We start from the raw sequence: 15410 nt of genomic DNA on the forward strand, positions 1-15410 counted from the left end.
TAAGTGCCTCAGCGGGAGCAGCCCTGGACCCAGGACTGAGGCACAGAAATAAGGGCGAGTCCCAAACCTGAGCAGCTGTCAGTAAGATTTGTTAACTCTCGGCTGCTTTGTAAAACACTTAACAAAGCTCCAGACCCCAATGGCAAGATATTAGAAGAGATTTTCGTCCTCAACCAGAGCTTTATTTTATTTGGCAGAGGATAAAAATACTGAATCTGGGCCTCCCATACACAAAGCCATGCTGAAAGAGTTAGGAAAAAGGGAGATGGAAAATATGTACTCTGGGAAAATATTGATACTAAACTAAAGAAAACAATAGTAATATCAGCTCCCCCCCCAAAAAAAAGATCAACAGAGGGAAGGATAGCATATGATAATAAAAAGCAAAACCCACCAAAACACCATTAAAATTATAATGTTGTATTGACCTTGCCGTATAATCTCAAAATACATAAAGCAAAATGTACAAGGAAATATGACAAATCCATAAAGTGGGAAGTCATACTTCTAACAAACCAATAGATCAAACAGAAAAAATTATTGAGGAACAGACTTTAAGCAACCAAACCAGCAGGCAAGTTTTATCCTATAGATCAGAGCTCTGCATCCAACAGAAAATAGATGTTCTTTTCTAGAACTGACAGGGCATTTACAAAATTGATCATGAAGAATATTAAAATCTCAACAAATTCTCAGGAATCCATATTATTCAGACCATATTCTCTAGGCATAATATAACAAAAAGGATAGTGTTTTAAATAAATTTGTAATTCATAAACAAAGCTAAAGAGCTTGAAAATAAATGTAAACTGTTCAACTTAGGGGTGAGAAGAAGAATGGAGTAACCCTGACAAAAACAGAAAGAAGAAAATACATAAAAGAGGAAATACTGGTGAATTGGATATGGAAGGAAGAGGAGAATCTCTGCAAAACCAAAACCTGTTCTTTGAAATGGGTAATGAAATTAACGGATATTTACTATCACTGGTCACAGGAAAGAAGGCACAAACCCACAGTGATAGAAATAAAGGGGCTGTAACAGACATTGCATCATAAATATATGTATGCTATAATACTGTACTTCTAGAAGGTATTATATGTCCAGAAGGTATCCAGCCATGTAATAGGAAAAATAGAGACATTTATCGAAGAGGATATAAGATACAAGAAACATTGTACACAGGGCAATGGCTCCTCAGTCCCCTTCAAAGTAGGCACCTTGGGACCTCACACAGTCCTCCCAGTCGCCATCAGCTGCCCTGTCATATTTTCCTGAATCCCATCAACAATCTGAAATCGCTTCCCTTTCAAAGGTGTTTCTAGTTTTGGGAAAAGCCAGAAGTCACAGGACACCAAATCTGGGCTGTAGAGGGGCTGAGTCACCTGGGTGATGTTTCACAAAAAAACTCTGCACGAGATGTGACACATGAGCGGGCGCATTGTCATGATGGAGCTGCCAGTCACCAGTTGCCCATAGCTGCGGCCTTCTGAGTCATGTGAATAGTTTCTGCAGAGGAATGTTCAAGCTTAATGCAAGATTGGATGCAGATCCATTGCTTTACTCACTCAGTCATTTTGAATGTGACAGCCACACAGCACACATGCTCACTCATTGGCATCTACCACCCCCACTGACCAGTACAGTGAGGTCGCCATTGTTCACGCATGAGCGTTCCCTCCCACTCTCCTTGGCTGCCAGGGTATAGCGATGTCTCACAGGCCGTTCTCATTATATTAACAATGGCTGGACTTTTTCCAGATAGATCTTGTATACTACTATTATATATTATTACAGTAATATACATAATATATAACATATTATATATTTGCAGTGTGTTTTTCATGCACAGTTTTTATATAATATATGTGAATATATATATAAAATATATATGTGTGAAAATATATAATCTCTAGTTGTGGATTACAAACCAGGCTTAGAGCAGTTGAAGGATTCATTCCAGACCATACAGTGAAAGAGACCAAGAACAGACTCAAAGCCAGGCCTTCAGACCCCGGGTTCTGAGCCCTCTCCCCAAACCCTCTCGCACGGAAGGTGGGGAGGAACCGCGCTCACAGAGTCCAACCCTCTGCAGTGTGGCTTCCCCAGCGGCAAAGCTCAGAGTCGAAAAGGAGGCACCAGTTACCTATTCTTCTAGTAGGCTGTTCCTTTGAAATACACTTCAAATCATTCGCATAATGTTGTTTATCATACAGGGTGGGGCATCATAGTTTTACGGTTGTTCGTAGGGAAAAATAATACAATAATAACTAAGTAAATAGCAGTACAAGAATAAGCTCCGTTTGGCAGCCTTACAGCTGTGTGCGTTTGCCCCGCCCCGTCCAGGCAGGTGGCTTGTGAGCTACAATGAGAATCTGCTCTCAGGCCAGGGACCGAGGCGGCGCTGTTCCCTGGCTTCGCTGGTCCCCGCGACGGCGGCTGCAGGTTCCGTCCGCATCTCCCACGGGTAACGAGTGCCCTGCGTCGCTCCCCTGGCCCCAGTGCTTCGCCACTCTTTGCAGTCATTAGGGCACCGTTCCCTGTGCTTTCTAGCGCTGTGGCTTTCAGTGGGGAATGCTGTTCCTCCCAGGGGACATTTAAGGGGAATGGAGACATTTCTGGTCGCTACGATGAGGGTGGGGAGGCAGTCTAGAGCTAACCATCCCGCCGTGGGCAGCACAGCCCACCACAGAGCTTCCTTCAGTTGTGCATCTGCCCGTGGACCCCACGTTCCGAGAAGCATCGCACTGTGCTTGGGTGAGACGCAGGAAGGACGCGACTGGGTGAGCAGGTGCGCGGCCCCACGTGGGGGGCGGGATCCACGGATTGCTGAACTCTGTCTTCCGTCCGAGGCCTCTTCCTGCACCTCCCTGGCCTGGCCCTGGGCGCTGTGTAAGGAGAGGAGGGCCTGGCCTGGAGACCGGGACATGGGACGGGGCAGCTCGTCCCGCGGGCTGAGAGGACGGAGAAACAGAGGGCCGCTGGAGCTGGGTCGTCACCTTTGAAAGGCACACTAGTTCCCTGGTGGTAAAACCTTAAAGTCACTGACCTTCTATCTCACATAAATAACACGAACATTGTACTGCTTCTTCTCCTGCTTTCTTCTCCCTGCTGTTAACTCTCCAGCTCTACAAGCTTGTATATCCTCTGACATTTCTGGGAAGTCAAAGAATCCCGTCTCCGGTCATCAGTCTTCCATCTCCCTTCTTCCTCCGCCTCCTTGGACGGACCCGTGTGCGCAGAACCTGCTAGTGACCTGGAGGCGCCGTCTGCAGCCCAGCCTCTGTATCGGGGACCCCAGGGCCTGGTCTTTGCCCCCGTCTCCCGGTCTCAGCAGAGCAATCAGCTACCAAAGGCAGCTGGGGCGTGACCACTCCCACCCGGGGCCATTTACCGGGATGCGTGTTGCTGGTCTCCCAAAACAGACATGGGGTCGATCATGTGAATTGTGGATGCTTCCGTCCGATGGCATGGAAATTAATAAGCAAAGTCGTGAAACTCCCACCTGCCTCAAAGTTCTCGACTTGCAGATGTTTTATCAAGCTGAGAAATGTGCCATATGTGTAACATATGGTGTGGCAGAGAAGAAAATCTCCAAGTTCTAGAAAATCCTGATAACTGTATGTCATGTTTTTGTCCCACCCTGTCAGACCACCTTTCCTTCCGATCACAGGTGAATCAAGCGGCCGAATCTGTCTGTCTCTGTCTGGCAGCTTCCCGTACCGGGGGTTTTGGGTGGTTTCTATTTACACAAGGGGTTCTGCCTTATGCAACAAAGGCCCCGAAAACATCTTTCAGGTCCAATCTGTTCTTCTGTTTTGCCTCACAAACTAACCTGCATTTAGAATGCCTCTTCAGAAGCGATGTACAGGGATTTTTCTCACGGTGGCTTCTGTCCAAGCATCTCTTAATTGCTTTGCACATAATGTCCCATTCATTTTCACAATATTCCTCAGAAAAGGCAGACACTATTATGCCACCTTGCACACGATCAAACTACGGCATGTGGGCGTTGAGTGACTCTTGGCCGCGCCTCTAACTCGCTCATCCCTTTTCTGTCCTGCCAGCGCACAGAATGTAATTAATTGTCTTGTGAACATCCTGTGCAGGTAGCTGGGTATCCCTTGTGAAGCTCAGGCCCGGCTCCCACGGCAGGTCCTGGAGAACGTCTTGTCTTCCTTCGTTAGCCCGTAGTGTTAGTATCTGTGTCACATAATGAACTCAGCGCTGTTTAAGGCATAGATTTAGAAGAGTGTGTAAGACCCACGTAACAGGGAGGACCCTGAGCGTTACAAATGGAGGCATTGTTTAATACAGTGCACAAACCCACGCGCACGTGTGGGGGCTGAAAGAAGAGACTTTTCCTCCCACCTTCTAAATTCTAGCTAGGCTAGTAATCAAATTAACTGACAGATTAACAGGAGGAAATCCCTTAGCGTGAAACCTCTGAAGACAGGCAACGCTGGGTATATATGACATTTTAGACAAAGGAGAAGGTGGGGTGGGGTATTCACTTTCAGAAGTGAGAGTGGGCGGTTCACAGGTGGCTGAGGACGAGCTGAACACACGTGGCAGGAACGTCTGCGCTGGGCAGCTCTGACACCAGGGCACAGGGCGTGTAGCTCCCAGGCCCTGCCTGCAGCGCTCCGTCTGCCTCACGTAGTTCGGGTTAGGCCGAGGCTGCATCCTCAGCCTCCCTTCCTACGGCAGGTTTCTCTGTCTGAGTCTGTTGGGCCAAAGGGTCTTTTGAGTCTTTTGTTTCTCAATTACCAGCTTAAAGTCAATATTGCAAAGGAAAAACTGTTGGTTCTATTCCTATATTTCTTTCTTGAATTTAGAAAAAAGGAAATTGGCATTTTTTAGGAAGGATGTTAGTAGTATATTTGTTTTCATGACAATTATTTAATTCTCATGACAATCTCATTGCATAGGCAGGGTTGACGTCCCGAATTTAAAGACAAGTAAACTGAGTCTGGGAGAGGTTTGGTTACTGTCCCAATATCTTAAATCTAGCAAGGCAAAGAGCACCTCCCACCAAATCATGGTGCGCACGGCAGTTCTCTCACATCCCCACTGTCGCAGCTTCGGTGACGCCCGGCTACGTTCAGGATGCCCAATTTCCCTTTGTCCTACTTCTCCCTGACTTGGAAGTCACCAATAGTGATCAACTGCCCCTGTAAAATAATGAATACACATAGGTTTCTGCACCTTGTTCCTGACACAGAGCTGCTAAACCCTTTGATATGTTCTAAACCACAGGGGTGCTAGGAGCGTCTTTGAGTTTAATATTTGGTCTTTGGCCCCGGTTCCTGACACAGAGTCCTAAATCCCTTGACATTTCCTGGGTGACAGGAGCATCTTTTGTTCCAATGAGGCGACCTTTGTGGGGGGGGGGGGTGGCTGAGTAGCTTCAGGGTAGAGGCCAGTCACCAGAAAGACGGGCCAAGGTTAGGAGTCGGAGCTTGGGGCCCCACCCCCTGTTCTCCAGAGAGAGGAGGGGACTAGAGGTCGAGTTGACAATCACGCCTACTGCGTGACGTGAGCCATGAAAACCCCTGAAGCGCGGGGTTCGGAGTGCTTTGGGGTGGATGGACATGCCCACCCGCTGGGAGGGTGGCCCGCCCCACGTCCACATGGACAGAAGCCTCTGGGGGTCAGGGCCTGCCCGACCTCATCCAATGCACCCTCTCCCCCGGCTGTTCGCTGATGTCCTTGAAAATATCCACTGTACTAAGTCGGCACGAGTCAGTAAAATGCTTCGTGGCGTCCTGTGAGCTGCTCCGACGAGGAGCGAACGCAAGGGCTGGGGGTCGTGGGGACGTCTGATGTGCAGCCAGGTCGGGTGGGTAACCTGGGGACCCTAAAGACTGTGAGTCGCGTCTGAAGGGGGCGGGTTTGTAGGGTCTGTGCTGACTCGGTTAGTGTCAGAATTGAATCAAGCGGAACTGCAGGTCCCCGAGGAGTGTTGGCCAGAGTGGGAAAGCCCACGCATCTGTCATCAGACAGCAATGTTTCCCCCTCACACCTCTCCTAAGGAAGTAAGAAATGTCAAGCGTGTCAGTGAAGGCTCATGACCCCACCTATAAGTTGTCCTCTTGCACAGGAGTCCTGCTCTCCACACCGGTCTGTTCACGGTGCCCAGTATGTTGTACCCCATGTCCTTGGGGTGCACCATCCCCTCCCCCACGCCCCCAAACACCGCTCTGCCAAATAAAGCCCTCCTGCTCCCAGGCCCAGCCAGCCCCTCCTTCCCTGCAGAGCCCCCAGCCATGCCGTGGGAAGGACTCCCGCCTGCACTGAAGACCCAGCACTCCTGCTTCTCAGCATCTTATGCGTCTGTCAACCCCCATGACACCAATGCAACCTCTTCTATGTGGGAGAGATTCGGTTTATATCCATCACTTGGTCAGTGCCACTGATAACAGGAAATTAAGCAGACAAGTTACTCTTGAGGGGATAAAAGAAAGGCTGCGTCACGACTGCCCGCTTGCAGAGATGTCAGAAATGTGCGCTGAGTCATACGCCCTCCTAGTGCGAGGGGACCATTCCTCCCGGGCCTCCTCTTACTGCAGCCAGTGAGTAAGCAGTGGGTGTGGGTGGCTGGGGCCCCTCAGAGGCAGTTTCGTATCAACCACCGTTGTCCCTGCTGGGGCCGGAGAAGTGTTCCCCTCACCCCGGAGCACTTCTGGCCGGTGGAATAATTCAAACAACGTACTGCGGGTTAACCAACACAGTCCAATTCTTAATATGTCTGCGCAGGGAAGTCACATAAGCACAGAAATTCTAAAGACAGTAAGGCGACATCGGGGTGCATGACACTGTGCACAGAGGAGATTTGGAAGTGAGAGTGGGGGAGGCACAGGCGGCTGAGGACGAGCTGAACGCACGTGGCAGGAACGTCCCGGCTGGGCAGCTCTGCCACCAGGGCACAGGGGTGTGGACCAGGTGCTTGGAGTCGCCCCGACTGATATGAGGGGGAAACGCTGACGGGGAGGGTGCCCCGAGGTTCCCTTCCCAACGCAGGTCTTTCTACTGAAACTCCTCAAAATCCTCTGCAGGTCCCTGTCCCCAGCCCTGGCCTCTGCCCCACAAACTGACCACGCCCAGAAACCACTCAGGCTCCAGAGCAGCCCACTGTCGTCCTCCACGCCTTTGTCACGCTGAACACGCTGCTCACCTCTCTCTCTGCCTGCTCTACCCCTGAGGCAATGGGCAAACAGTTCCTGCCGCCCAGGGTCACGGCGAGGGGGAAAGAACCTGACCTCGGCCACGCCCTGTCCCCGCGAGGAGGACAGCACTCGGCTCACATCGCTGTCTGGGCTCGCGGGCAGCCTCTTGTCCCTCTGCTTCCTTGTCTCCTGTACCAGGAGGGTCCTTGCCCTTGTCCCCATGGGTTGTACTTCCAGGTCAGCTCAATGTCGTCTTCTTCGGGGACTGTGCCAGCCCCCAACGCAGGAACCCAGCAGCATGACCTGTCCCCTCGGGGCCCCTGCTCGCACGGACTTCTAACCAGACAGGGTCATCTCCGCTGCCCGGCGGACACCTCCCTCGCTGGTAGAACCCAGACTCATCCGTCTTAAAATTGCCCAGCTCAGCAAATGGCGCGCAGTGGGGGGGGGGGGGGGGTAAATAAATATCTGCTGAATGAAAAATTTTTAATTATAAATTTAATAAAAATGATGGCAAAGGGTAATTTTTTGTGTGCTGGATTTTGATTATATCATTATTGGTTTAGGGTATTTGTTCTACCCTGAAACTTTAAAATCCAATTTCAGGTATTCTCTTAAAAGAAGGATTTTAAAAGAAAAGCCTCTTATTTGATATTTGACTATACCACACTGCTTTATTTTCTGTGAACAATCTTAAGTAAATGATATATGAATAGCTTAAATGTCTGCATCCCATAAAAGACATGAACACTGAAAAAACGTTTAATTGTTTCTACATAACTGCAATTCAATAAATATTTGGGATGCTTATCTGCAAAAGAAACATAAAGAATCCTTATTTTAAAGGCTGGTTTGGCAGGGCTGCGGCAACACTGTCCTCCCCCACGGGAACGAGGCGTTGGTGGCACCGGGTTTTCTGGGGTTGCTTTAATCCCGTGCTCTTTGGGCTGTTGTTTCAGTCTTCTGTTTCTTTCACGGGTTCCCGAGGAGAAAATGCGACAGCAAATTCCACGGTGTGGGATGGCATGCGGGGCTGCCTCCCCTCCCCGCCAACACACGTAATGAAGTCTGCGTGTGCGCTGAGCCCTACCCACGGGGTTTTGTTCCCGGCCTGGAAAAGACAGCCTCCCACTGCACAAATAAGCCTCCGAAGGATGTGTTTTTCTCTGGTGTTCCTGCAAATTGGCACGGATCAGCGCCGCATTGTGTGGGCTTGCAGAGAGGCACCGTATGATTCGTCCTAAATAGGCAGTGGACAAGAAGCAGGCTTGCTTCTTCCAGAGGCAGTTCCTTCACCTTTGTGGAAATCAGCCTCAGGCCCTGGCTGGGCGTCTCTGTGGGTTGGAGCATCGTCCAGGGCGCCAGCATGTTGTGGGTTCGATTCCCCGTCAGGACACATTCGTAGGTTGCAGGTTTGATATCCAGTTGGAGCGTGTACAGGAGGCAAGGGGTCAGTGTTTTTCTCTCCCATCGATGTTTCTCTGCCGGCTCCCAACCCTCCCATTCTCTCTAAAATCAATATATATATATATATATTTAATATCTTTAAAATACAAATAAATAAATAATTCAGCATCACTAAGCATGAATCAGTCATATAAATGACTTTACTTTAGAAATTATGAATAAGATGTGAGTTTACCCACTAAAACTTATATGTGCACCCATGGAAAATGATATGGCCAGCTTTAATTTTTTTATTTTAATTTTGTTATTTTAAGATGTTATTTATTTACTTTTAGAGAGAGGGGAAGGGAGGGAAAAAGAGAGGGAGAGAAACATCGATGTGTGAGAGAAACATCAATCAGTTGCCTCTGACACACCCCCAACTGGGGACCTGGCCCGCAACCCAGGCACATGCCCTGCCTGGGAGTCAGTCTGGCAACCCTTTGGTTCACAGACCAGCACTCCATCCACTGAGCCACAAACTGAACTTAAATATTATCAAAACTATATTTCCAGAATGAATATGAAATGAAATCAACGTTAGAAATTTACAGATACGTTATATAACAATATTCTTCCCCAAAAATGATTAAAAAGTTATGTTTATACTTTTGTGCCCTTAAAATATGCCCCTAAATATTTCTTCTGAAATTCACTGTTTTTCTTTACACTTGAATCCTGGTTCGTTGGGTTTCGTGCTGGCTACTGGCCATTAATGCCACGTAGGAGGGCACCTGCTGCTCTGGGCAGAGCTGGATACGTGCTACCAGTTTCTGAAGGAAGGATGCTGCCAGCCAGCGCTCGCCAGCATCCCAGGTTTTAGCAATCGCCAATTATTTCTCTACATTGCCTATTTTAATTACGTAAAATATTGCGAATTTAAGATTATGACGTGTTCAAGTATTATTTCATCTTTATCTAATTAGTTAAAGAAAAGAGGAAATACTATTTTGGGACAGTAAGTAGCTGTTTATGAAAGAAAACGCCTCTGTGGTCCCCACATCTTCATTTAGGGGAAGAAGTACAGACTCCTCCTGGACTCCCAGTCTGTGCAGGGTCCCTGCTGGAGCGTGATCTGAACTCACATTTGCATATTAATTAGAGCCGAAGTGTTCGGGATGCTGAGCGGGTATGTCCCTGGCCGATCACACCTATCTACATCCCTCCAAAATATCTGAAGATTCCTTTTTCCATTTCCCACCATGGAGGCTAAAAAAAATTAACATTTTTTTGTCTCACTGTCTAAGTTCTTCTAGGCAAATTAACAAAGACAGATTAGCGGGAGAAAACCCTGGAGCGCTCTGTCTACCTCACTCATTGGGCCACAGCTGCAGCCTCAGCCCCGCTTCCCGGAGCGGGCCTTTCCATCAGAATCTCTTAGGCAGGGGAGGGGGAGGGTCAAACATTCGTTCTCAGTCTTTTGTTTCTTAATCACAAGCTTCAAATCAATATCCCAAAAAGGCAGCTTCTGCATGGAAACGCTTGGGTCCCTTCAACACTCAGTGGACCAGAACGGGGCCTAGACCTCGGGAAAGACCCCCGTCATAACTGGGTGCCCAGGATTTGAGGTTCCCTTAGGAACTTCATTCCAACGCCCTGCTCCTGATGGGACCCCCCTAGGGTGTACACCGTGACCGTGAAAAACTGATGCCCAGACCCAGCTGCATGCCCCTGCAGCATGCGCCATGTTGGAAGGCGGGGAAAGCCGTTACTGACCGACTGACCTTGTCCACACGATGTGGGAAATCTTCCCTTTCCATCCCCATGTACACTAGGACACCCCACACGGCGGGTCCAAGGCAGAGGCCACAGTCGCGTTCACAGCACCTGCCACAGCGCTCTCCCCCACACACACGCGCGGCAGCCGTGGAGAGTTCCAGAAGGGAAGGGCTCGTGGGGAAGGTGCGCAGCTGCTCCGGGGCGAGCCCGCCTTTCGCAGGCGAGGGAACTGACGGTGAGCCTCAATGGGGTCATTGGGGGACGATAAAGGAAAATGGGAACGATTTGCAATATGTGCGGACACATGTCCAAAGAGAATATTTTTTGTTTGTATTTAAATATCAGGTAGAAACTTTCTATTATGAGAAAAGATTGATTTTTAGTTTTCTAATCTCCCGATTGAAACTTTTCCTTTGAGAACAAGATTAGGCAGGAATGTCTCTTCTTCGTAAACACCACAGGCGATGTTGGTAGTTCTGCCTTTTCAGCCTGAGAGCTGAACACTCCCCTTATACAGCTATCGGGCCCCCTTCACGGAAAAGGGGGGCAGGAAACCTTGAGCCCCACCTATGCATTTTTAGCATCTTTGTTTCTGGAAATAATTCATTCGCGAGATTTATATTCTACATGTCTCTTTATTAGAATGCTACTTTCAGAATTGCTTTCCTATATATTCAGTGATTTTAGGTCATGTATTTTAAAATACAATAATTCATTTTGTCATTGTTTCCGGTGTAATCGTGTGATTCTTAGCGACCCGAAAAGGGGGATTTTTACATCCGTTTAGTGGCTTTGTCACAGGACAGCGGGAAGCACCCAGAACGAAGCACGCAAACCTCGCGGACGGCTCAGTTCAATACAGTGGAAGTCAGTAAAGGCCCTGCAGGCCACTGTGTTGGGCAGTAATAGCCCTGTCGATACAGAACAATAAGCGAAACCAATCGGATATGATGTGGGGGGGAGATGAGGGGGTTTGATAAGTAAAAGCTGAGTGTAGTCAGGAAACGGGCCAGGTACCGTGTGAGGTACCAGCGTACTTGTCCCTGGACGTGAGAAGCCCGGGGGTTTCCCGCAGCATCAGGCTCCTTTGGACAAACGTAGTCTGGAAAGAAGAAAGAAGCGATTTCCAGCAATGGTCAGAAATCAAAGACACCAACAGAGACTCATCTCTGCGGGAAGGTGAGAACTCACAGGGGACCGTGGAAAGAGCATTGCAGCATCTCCTCCGGCAATGGGGACCTCCTGGGACACAGGGCTAGTGGGATAGCCCACCCTTCAGCCTTGGCTCTGGGATCCCAGGGGTCAGTGACCCCTAATGATCGTGCCCTGAACAAGCACCCAGCAGCCCAGTGGTCCCAAGCTCATAGATGCTGAAGCTACAGAAGCCCAAGGTCAAATGGAAAGGTCAGGCAGAGAACACGACCAACACCTGCAGTGTCGTTATGAAAGGCTCTTGTGGGGACACTGTGGTCATTTGTTCCTCAGTGCCACTGCAGGGCTAGCAAGGAAAATAGCCAACAACCTGGATACAGTGACCCCTCACATATTATGGGTATTACGTTCTAGACACCCCCGCGATAGGTGAAAATCCACGAAGTAGGAGCCTTGCATTTATTTTAGTGTTTACTGTGCAGTACCGTGAAATCCCGTGATACAGCGAAAAATCCGCGATAAATAAATATAATATTTTAAAATATCACGCGATACAGTGAGGCCGTGATAAGTGAACCATGATGTAGAGAGGGACTACTTTATTCAGGTTAAAAATTAGAAAGACCCCGTCGACAGCTTCGGGAAGACTGGTGGTCCATCTTGAAAGGGATGGGCTCTTCCTCGTTTGCAGCATAAAATACTACAGAGGGTGGCTTCTGGGGTCCTTGCACCTTCAGTGGCAAGGCAGGCAAGAGGGTCCTAAGACTGCAGAGGAGGAAAGGAATTAAATAAGCCACACGGATTTGCCAGGAATCGCCATGTCTGGACGTTACTTCTTGCTCACCTGTAACCTAGCCACGCGCTAGGTTAGCAAAGAAAAACACAGGGTGTCCAGTCAGTCTGAATTTCAGATCAACAAATACATTTTTAGTATACGTCATGCACTACTTAAGACATGCTGATAGTGACTTTTTCTTTTTGCTATTTATCTAAAAACCACAGCTCTAACCCCATGTCTCACACATGTATGACCTATGTCACACAGTCACCTGTGTGCTGCTATGTGCCAGACTACCACATCAATAAGCAAGCCCGAAGCCCCTATCTTTGGAGCACTGGAAGTTAAGTTACTAGAGGTACTTACTACTCTAGAGGAAATTAGCATAAGTTAAAAAATTGAATGTGAAAACATGATATATATCACATGAGTAACATTATATGTATTATATTGCATATTTATGAGGGGGGCCCCTCAAAAACCAGAATTATCTTCTGGAGGATGGGCCCCTTGGAGGACAGGCTTCCCCACTGGGTGAGTGATCCAGGAGCCCATCTGTGTCAGGGCACCAGCTGGTGTTGTTGTGAGAGGCTGTGTTCGGCCTCAGTGAATTTTTTTTTAAGACACTTTTAGCACATTTACCCACTTCATGACGGGGGATTTACGAGCGCACCTGCCCACACTGCGCTGAGTGTCCAGCAGTTTTTGAACAGAAGGGGCCTGACCCCCATGCCCCACCCCACCCCCCATACACCTGCTCTCGCCCTGAGCACCTATTTTGTTTGTTTGTTTCCCCGGATAAAAAACATCCTAGAAAGCAAACGTTTTCCAGTGTGGAAGACATGAGACAAAAAACAGCAGCAGCACTAAAAGGCATCACAGCTGACAAATTCAGAACCCGTTCTAAGCCGTGGGAAAAATGTCTCAATAGATGCATTGAATCCAACGGAGAGGACTTGGGAGGGGACTGAAGATGAAACATGTGAGGACAAATGCACTATTTTCTATAAGTAAACTCTGTGTTTTTTAAGCCCCCCCCCCTTGTATATATCATAACTGATAACGCAGAATAGAATGAGTCACCCTTGGCCTCCAAAGCCCTCCTGCCTAGATAACTGGACGAACTCTAGAGTACCTCCTGCTTTGCCGCTTCCCTCTGTTCTGTAGAAAAGTCTCGGCCGACGGGTGGAGCTCCTGCTTCTCTGATGTGACGGCCCTGCTTGAAAACTTCAGGGAATGTCCCACTTGGTGTGCAAGACCCTTCGTGATCCCCCTTCCCAAAGCTGTGTCTGCTTCCTCCCCTGCTCTGCATCACGCGTCACGCATCGCGCATCACACATCATCACTCCCCACGCCCTGTGCCAGGAGGTGATAGATTGGCCCGTGACAAAAGGCATGCGTTTTGTAAACAAACTGTGACATCAGTGAGGACAGGAGTGACCCAATAAGGACAGCCGGTAATTCCAAGTCCACACAATGAGCAAACTTCCTGGGGAGACGGCGTTTGAATGTACTTGGAAGGAGTCAAGTTTGGATCCAGGCAGATGGGAAGGAAAAGCTGAGTGGGCTGGAATCCAGGCCAGGAGACAGGGACTCACCTCCTGTTAAGGACAATGAGAGGCCCTGAGCGGCCCAGGCTTGGGGACAGATGGACCCTTTCTGTAACCTATAGAAAGTTTTTGAGGCCTGCGGCATAATAGGAGTTGTACAGTAAGACCTTTGATCTGCCAGTTATTCTGAGCACCAGAAACAAAGGACCTCACAGGTTCCAGGAGTCAGGACGGGGACCTCTGGGGGCGGGGCAGAGGGTGTCGCGTTGCCTGCCACACCACTACTGCAGGGATCTTTCTAAAATCGGCGTCTTTCCCTACACAGAGCTCCTGACTACTGTCTGCGAGACAGAATCCTAACCTCGCAGTGGGCATATAATGTGTTCCGTTTCTGTCCCTCGTCCGATAGCCCCTGCATTCCAGAAACCACGCATGGCGTTGGGTCCCTCTGCGCCTCTGCTCACTGCTCTCCCCACGCCCCGCTCCCACGCACGTCCAGGGCCTTCCCAGACCACCGTCCCCGGCAGACGTGCACACGGCGTCCTTCGGGCCCCTGCTCTGCCTGTCCTTTGTCTCCCTCGCCTCTGCCACACTGTCGTTTCCCTGTGATGCTTCGAAACCCCCCTAGAAGGCGGGGAGGTGCCCTGACTTGATGTCCCACGCCCAGCACTTCACACGGGGCATCGTATGTGTCAGTGGGAGGGCTGAGTGTCCCACTGAGGGCGTTCGTGTTTGTCTTCAGCTCAGTAGGAGGAGAGTTATCCAGTGGGATAAGGATGGAAAGAGTTACCTCTTGAAATTTAAAAAACAAACCATCTAGGTGTTCACTTTCCTCCACCACCAGCAAATGGAATGAAACTGCTCTGCTTCCCATGGTTTTGGTGACTTGGTATTTCGTTTAGCCAGCCCTTTCCTGAGGGTTGACCACATCTACGGAAATCGTCATCAGACCAGAAACAAACGGGGAGGAGCTGACTCATCGGTTGGCCACTCGTGAATATTGATGTTGGTCCGAGGACCCAGGAGTCCATGGGAGAGACCCGCAGTTTTTGGGTAGGGATGGAGAACGCGGCACTTGTGGGTTCCCCTGCAGACGCCATGTGGGTAATACCTCTCCTCCTCCCCGCCGTGACCAGGGGAGGCGGTCCGATGAATGCCCTCCATTGCCCAGAGGAGAAAGCAGCAGCTGCGAGAGACTGAGAACCCCTCCTAGTGCCCCAGCACGTGTGGGGGCCCAGGGGACCCCGGCCCCCGTGCTCCTGGCCCTCGTGAGGACGAGGCTGCCTGCGGAGTGAGGCCCGCCTCCGCAGGGGCGGCCGCCTTCCTTGGCGTTGGAGCTGGGAGGTAGTGAGCGTGGCCTGAGTGGGACATCCCAGCGGAAACCAGCTGCAGTGGGGTGGAGGAGGGGGACCGGCGTGGGGACCCGTGGGTGCACACCTGCTGAGCGGAACCACCCGGTTCCCGTCGCCCCTCCTTACTCACACCTTGGGGTGGGGAGTGAGCTCTTGGAGCTGATGAACCCTTAAATATCAGAGAGTCCATCTTCATGCAAATAGCCAAGAGCAATAGAGCCCGGGAGAGAGGCGTGGGGAACAGAA

This window comes from Furipterus horrens, unplaced genomic scaffold (assembly GCF_987537825.1).
Source record: "Furipterus horrens unplaced genomic scaffold, mFurHor1.1.pri manual_scaffold_6, whole genome shotgun sequence".
Lineage (NCBI taxonomy): Eukaryota > Metazoa > Chordata > Mammalia > Chiroptera > Furipteridae > Furipterus > Furipterus horrens.